The 7,536-nt window shown below is 39.9% G+C and overlaps 1 pseudogene across 1 annotated transcript; it reads left to right on the forward strand.

The window, feature by feature from the left end:
• On the forward strand, positions 866–3,610 carry LOC102171361 (annotated as a pseudogene). The gene is made up of 2 exons (XR_001919391.1): positions 866–1,829; positions 2,843–3,610. The product of XR_001919391.1 is annotated as an asparagine synthetase [glutamine-hydrolyzing]-like (transcript).

The following is a 7,536-nucleotide window of genomic DNA, read 5'->3' on the forward strand; positions in this document are numbered from 1 at the left end:
ATGCAACAGCAAAGCACTTTCACTTTCCATAAGAAAATATCATATACTACATTCAAAGGGTAATGTTCTTTCTCTTTCTTATAGGATGTCAAGATTCCTGGATTTAATTCATCCAAAGCCTCTATCTTAGGCTATGGTCCCCGAATTCCTAACCCTCTTTACAATTCTCTATTCTAGCACGAAGGAGATGACAGAGGATGAGATGGCTGGAAGGCATCACGGACTTGATGGACGTGAGTTTGAGTGAACTCCAGGAGTTGGTGATGGACAGGGAGGCCTGGCGTGCTGCGATTCATGGGGTCGCAAAGAGTTGGACACGACTGAGCGACTGAACTGAACTGAACTGAACTGAGCAGCTGCTACTCAGTGGATCACTCTTAAATTGCAGTGTTTTTTATACTCTACAGCATATGGTGTCATAGAGTTAATATTTAAATAATTCATCTGCAGAGAGGAAGTCATAAGGTAAATTGAAAATTGTTCTTGCTATTATAAACACCAAGGAAAAGGAGAGAGGTAGAAAATATCCTTAGGTGAAATAGACTGACTCAGTTTACAAAGTAAAGAGAAATCTTGGAAAACTTATAAATATGGAGAATCAGTTTTTCAATCATACCTTGATTAACCGTATGTCAACCTACAATTCAATTTATCACTCATTCATCTAGTAATGCAATATACATTTGATAAAATATGTAGTATATGCAGGCACAGTGCTAAATACAGAGGAAACATTGTTAAAATAAAATAGTTTAGTCTACCAAAAATTCCAAGGGAGGTTTTAAAATAAAGACATTAAATTATCAGACACTTTAGAGAAGTTATAAAGAAGGTGATAGAAGAAAATGTTCTTTTAGACCCTGCAAGCCGCAGCTGGGCTGCTCTGGGCCACTCACCCCACTGGAGCCCAGAGATCTTGGAGCTTCATTGCACCATGTGTGGCATTTGGGCGCTCTTTGGCAGCAATGACTGCCTTTCTGTTCAGTGTCTGAGTGCTATGAAGATTGCACACAGGGGTCTGGATGCATTCCATTTTGAAAATGTTAATGGGTACACCAATTGCTGCTTTGGATTTCACCGGTTGGCAGTAGTTGACCAGCTGTTTGGAATGCAGCCAATTCGAGTGAAGAAATATCCTTACTTGTGGCTCTGTTACAACGGTGAAATCTACAACCACAAGAAGCTGCAACACCATTTTGAATTTGAATACCAGACCAAAGTGGATGGTGAAATAATCCTTCATCTTTATGACAAAGGAGGAATGGAACAAACAGTTTGTATGTTGGATGGAGTATTTGCATTTATTTTACTGGATACTGACAATAAGAAAGTGTTCTTGGGCAGAGATACCTATGGAGTGAGACCTTTGTTTAAAGCCATGACAGAAGATGGATTTTTGGCCGTGTGTTCAGAAGCTAAAGGACTTGTTAACTTGAAGCACTCCATGACTCCTTTTATAAAAGTGGAGCCTTTTTTTTGCCAGGACATTATGAAGTTTTGGACTTAAAGCCAAATGGCAAATTAGCATTGGTGGAAATGGTGAAATACCATCACTGTAGAGATGAGCCTCTGTATGCCCTGTATGACAGTGTGGAGAAACTCTTCCCAGGTTTTGAGATAGAAACTGAAGAGCAACCTCTGGATTCTTTTTGACAATGCCATTAAGAAATGTTTGATGATGGACAGAAGGATTGCTGCCTTTTATCAGGTGGCTTGGATTCCAGTTTGCTTGCTGCCACTCTGTTGAAGCACCTAAAAGAGGCCCAAGTACAGTACCCTCTCCAGATATTTGCGATTGGCATGGAGGACAGTCCTGATTTACTAAATTCTGAGAGAGATGGGAATACCAGACCACCTGACCTGCCTCTTGAAAAATCTGTATGCACGTCAGGAAGCAACAGTTAGAACTGGACATGGGACAACAGACTGATTCCAAATAGGAAAAGGAGTACGTCAAGGCTGTATATTGTCACCCTGCTTATTTAACTTCTATGCAGAGTACATCATGAGAAACGCTGGACTGGAAGAAACATAAGCTGGAATCAAGATTGCCGGGAGAAATATCAATAACCTCAGATATGCAGATGACATCACCCTTATGGCAGAAAGTGAAGAGGAACTAAAAAGCCTCTGGATGAAAATGAAAGTTGACAGTGAAAAATTTGGCTTAAAGCTCAACATTCAGAAGACAAAGATCATGGCATCTGTTCCCATCACTTCATGGGAAATAGATGGGCAAACAGTAGAAATAGTGTCAAACTTTATTTTTTGGGGATCCAAAATCACTGCAGATGGTGACTGCAGCCATGAAATTAAAAGACACTTACTCCTTGGAAGAAAAGTGATGACCAACCTAGATAGTATATTCAAAAGCAGAGACATTACTTTGCTGACTAAGGTCCATCTAGTCAAGGCTATGGTTTTTCCTGCGGTCATGTATGGATGTGAAAGTTGGACTGTGAAGAAGGCTGAGCACCGAAGAATTGATGTGTTTGAACTGTGGTGTTGGAGAAGACTCTTGAGAGTCCCTTGGACTGCAAGGAGATCCAACCAGTCCATTCTGAAGGAGATCAGCCCTGGGATTTCTTTGGAAGGAATGATGCTAAAGCTGAAACTCCAGTACTTTGGCCACCTCATGCAAAGAGTTGACTCATTGGAAAAGACTCTGATGCTGGGAGGGATTGGAGGCAGGAGGAGAAGGGGACGACAGAGGATGACATGGCTGGATGGCATCACTGACTCGATGGACATGAGTCTGAGTGAACTCCAAGAGTTGGTGATGGACAGGGAGGCTGTGATTCATGGGGTCGCAGAGAGTCAGACACGACTGAGCAACTGAACTGAGAAAAGTGGCAAATCATACTGGGAGCGAACACCATGAAGTCCTCTTTAACTCATTCAGGTCCTGGATGAAGTCATATTTTCCTTGGAAACTTATGATATTACAGCAGTCTGTGCTTCAGTAGGTATGTACTTAATTTCTAAGTACATTAGGAAGAACATAGATAGCGTGGTGATCTTCTCTAGAGAAAGTTCAGATGAACTTACGCAGGGTTATATATATTTTCACAAGGCTCCTTCCCCAGAGAAAGCTGAGGAGGAGAGTGAGCGGCTTCTAAGGGAACTGTACTTGTTTGATGTTCTCTGAGCAGATCAAACTACTGCGGCCCATGGCTTTGAATTGAGAGTCCCTTTCTTGGATCATTGCTTTTCTTCCTACTATTTCTCTGGCACCAGATATGAGAGTTCCCAAGAATGGGATAGAAAAGCATCTGCTGAGAGAGACATTTGAGGGCTCCAATCTGATACCTAAAGAGATTCTCTGGCGACCAAAAGAAGCCTCAGTGACGGAATTACCTCAGTTAAATATTCCTGGTTTAGGATTTTACAGGACTATACTGTTGATGATGCAGCATTGGCAAGCACAGCCCAGAAATTCCCCATCAATACCCCCAAAACAAAAGAAGGCTATTACTGCTGTCAGATCTTTGAAAACAACTACCTGGGCCATGCCGACTGGCTGCCCCATTACTGGATTCCCAGGTGGACCAGTGCCATGGACCCTTCTGCCTCCACTCTGACCCATTACAAGGCTGCTGCCAAAGCTTAGGCACTCGCTGAGCCCTGGAGTCAAAGTAATCATGTCTTCTCCTCGTGAAGGGTAGGGGTCTTGAGGGCAGGAAGGGCGAACCGCCGAGGCTTGCCTGGGTGTGAAAAAATAAAAGTCTTAAATCCAGAAAAAATAAATAAATAAAATGCTCTTTTAAAATTCAGTTATGTTATGAAATGTAAGACACATTAGATAATATATGCCTCATACAGAATTAAAAGTAGTCACTTCATTAATGTTAATGATTAAGTTAAAAAGTTAGAATATTTATGGAGGAATAGATATTCTTCTAATTTTATATTGAAAATAAAAAATTGTATTGATGCCATCAAATTGGTATTTTCCCCCTAATTTATAAATATAACATAGAGGGAAAAATTAGAATTACTTATTATATGTGTGCTAGAATCCATTTTATGCTTGAGGTAAGATGACTATGAATTCTACACAAGACCACTCTTGTCTTGGTATAATCAAAAATGTAAAAGTAATTTTACTTGCTCTGTGAATTTAACATTGGTGAAGTAATAGCTTCACTGTGTGAAAACAAAATTACTGATGTTCAAAGGAAAAAAATCAAAATAATTATATAAAACATTTTACACCTATAGTACTCCATCTTTTACAGGAAATGATATTATTAGAAAATGTATATCATTACATAAAAATGGATTATAGCATATATAAACAGTTTGAATAGAATGATAAAGCAGCTATTAGACCTACATTAAAACAAGTTGATTTTTAAATCTTTCTCAAGTCTCCTCACTGGAAGACAACATTTGCTTGCTAAAGCTTTTAACCTTAAAGGAACATAAAGTCGCCACAATAAAACTGGAGTTTGCCCAAACCCAGGGTTGATATTTATGGCATCAGATATCAGAACAAGAGTGACACTGAGATCCAACAGACTACATTGTGTCCTAAATTAACCAAAATCCCAAACCAGAGCCAACTGCAAGGATTCCTTGGACTAGAAGTCACCAAAATTGAATTCTAAATTTCTGTTTCATGCCCAAATATCTATATGTTTCAGTACAGTTCAGTTCAGTTGCTCAGTTGTGTCCGACTCTTTGCGACCCCATGAATCACAACACCAGGCCTCCCTGTCCATCACCAACTACAGGAGTTCACTCAGACTCACGTCCATCGAGTCAGTGATGCCATCCAGCCATCTCATCCTCTGTCGTCCCCTTCTCCTCCTCTCTTCTTTTCACAGCTATTTGTAAGTCCTCCCCAGACAGCCATTTTGCTATTTTGCATTTCTTTCCATGGGGATGGTCTTGATCCCTGTCTCCTGTACAATGTCACAAACCTCATTCCATAGTTTATCAGGCACTCTATCTATCAGATCTAGGCCCTTAAATCTATTTTCACTTCCACTGTATAATCATAAGGGATTTGATTGAGGTCATACCTGAATGGTCTAGCGGTTTTCCCTACTTTCTTCAATTTAAGTCTGAATTTGGTAATAAGGAGTTCATCATCTGAGCCACAGTCAGCTCCTGTTCTTATTTTTGCTGACTGTATAAAGCTTCTCCATCCTTGGCTGCAAAGAATATAATCAATCTGATTTCGGTGTTGACCATCTGGTGATGTCCACGTGTAGAGTCTTCTCTTGTGTTGTTGGAAGAGGGTGTTTGCTATGACCAGTGCATTTTCTTGGCAAAACTCTATTAATCTTTGCCCTGCTTCATTCTGCATTCCAAGGCCAAATTTGCCTGTTACTCCAGGTGTTTCTTGACTTCCTACTTTTGCATTCCAGTCCCCTATCATGAAAAGGACATCTTTTTTGGGGTGTTTGTTAGTTCTAAAAGGTCTTGTAGGTCTTCATAAAACCATTCCACTTCAGCTTCTTCAGCGTTACTGGTTAGGGCATAGACTTGGATAACTGTGATATTGAATGGTTTGCTTTGGAGAAGAACAGAGATCATTCTGTCGTTTTTGAGATTGCATCCAAGTACTGCATTTCAGACTCTTTTGTTGACCATGATGGCTACTTCATTTCTTTGAGGGATTCCTGCCCGCAGTAGTAGATATAATGGTCATGTGAGTTAAATTCACCCATTCCAGTCCATTTTAGTTCTCTGATTCCTAGAATGTCAACGTTCACTCTTGCCATCTTTTGTTTGACCGCTTCCAATTTGCCTTGATTCATGGACCTGACATTCCACGTTCCTATGCAATATTGCTCTTTACAGCTTCGGATCGTGCTTCTATCACGAGTCACATCCACAGCTGGGTATTGTTTTTGCTTTGGCTTCATCCCTTCATTTTTTTCTGGAGTTATTTCTCCACTGATCTCCAGTAGCATATTGGGCACCTACTGACCTGGGGAGTTCCTCTTTCATTATCCTATCATTTTGTCTTTTCATACTGTTCATGGGGTTCTCAAGGCAAGAATACTGAAGCGGTTTCCCATTCCCTTCTCCAGTGGACCACATTCTGTCAGACCTCTCCACCATGAGCCGCCCATCAACAATAAAAACACTGACCCAATTTTATGGGACAGATAACAGTCTTTAAGGCCTCAACAGAGCCTTTGATGAACCCACCCAACTTGGGCATTCCAATGATTAGATTTTCTTTTTCCTCTTTGTTTATGAAAAAGAACAGAGTGTTCTTAGAAGACTCATGAAAACCATGGGGAAACCCATCATGCATAGAGTATTATATCCAGAAACTGGACCCTGTGTCATAGGGATACTCCTCTTCCTTTAGAGCCATTATGAAGACTACCCTATTTAAGGCTACCAAGAAAGTCAATGTGGGATCCTTTTAATCATTTCTTATATCTCATACAGTAGAAGCCCTCTTGAATTCTCATCACACTCGGCATTTCTCAGCCATCCATCTTACTTCCTGCAAAGTCCTTTTGCTAATTGCTCCTTATGTGACTCTTTTATGTTGTAGTAACCTTAACCTTGCTAATTCTTCTCCCCTTTATCTTTGACAAAGTTTCTCATGCTGCTATTCTGACTCCTACTGATAATCTGCAGAATTACTTAGGAATTCACAACAGAATTCTTTAGCATAACACTGACTTCTCATAGTTCTCTGGTGGTTTATATTCAAAAATGACAAAGACCAACACCTTACTGGGTTTGCTACTGCAATTCCTTTTGATGTTGATGAGGCAGCATTTTTACCCATGGTTACACCAACCCAACAGCCTGAATGTATGCTCTTACATGGGTTTCACTTTAGCCAAGGACAAAACTGCCAGTATTTATATTGATATATTTTGAAGTACCTCATGACTTTGGAATGCTGTGAAAGCAATGCATCTTCCTTATTTCCAGCAGAAATCAAATTTAAAATGTCCCCTATGTTTAGGAATATTGGATAAAATACTTTTATCTGCTGTATTTTTAAAGACTTTAGGGCAGCCTAAACTTGACTCTGGCAGCTAAGGGAAACCACCTTGCTGACATTTCCATGAGGAATGCTTCCCTTAAAGGAGCCAAAACAGCAGCCAATTCTCTATCATAGTTTAACCAAATATCTTCCCACCCCCCAAATAGGGGAAAAAATGGATTAGAGAAACTCCAAAATGGGTCTGAAGAGGAAAAACAAGATTGGAAATTCAACAACTGTTGGTTTGATATAAACAGAAATATTTTGTTCTGATGAAATAGCAGCACAGTCCTACCAGAGATTAAAATTTCCACTCATTATCACTACACATGCCTTAATCCATTGGTCTACTGATTAATTTATAGCATTCATGAATAAGAAGGGTAGGAAACATTAATAGGACCACAGAAGTGTATACCTCATTTTCCCATGTACTAAGTACAGCCCAAGGAGGCCTATTTATAGTTTCTGGACATTTTAAATTTCATAACAGATCATTTGAGGTCTGGCAGTTAGAATTCATACAACTTTCTTCATTTCATGGGTACAAATATGTTTTAGTCTTGGTC

The sequence above is a fragment of the Capra hircus genome, chromosome 17 (genome assembly GCF_001704415.2).
Source record: "Capra hircus breed San Clemente chromosome 17, ASM170441v1, whole genome shotgun sequence".
NCBI lineage: Eukaryota > Metazoa > Chordata > Mammalia > Artiodactyla > Bovidae > Capra > Capra hircus.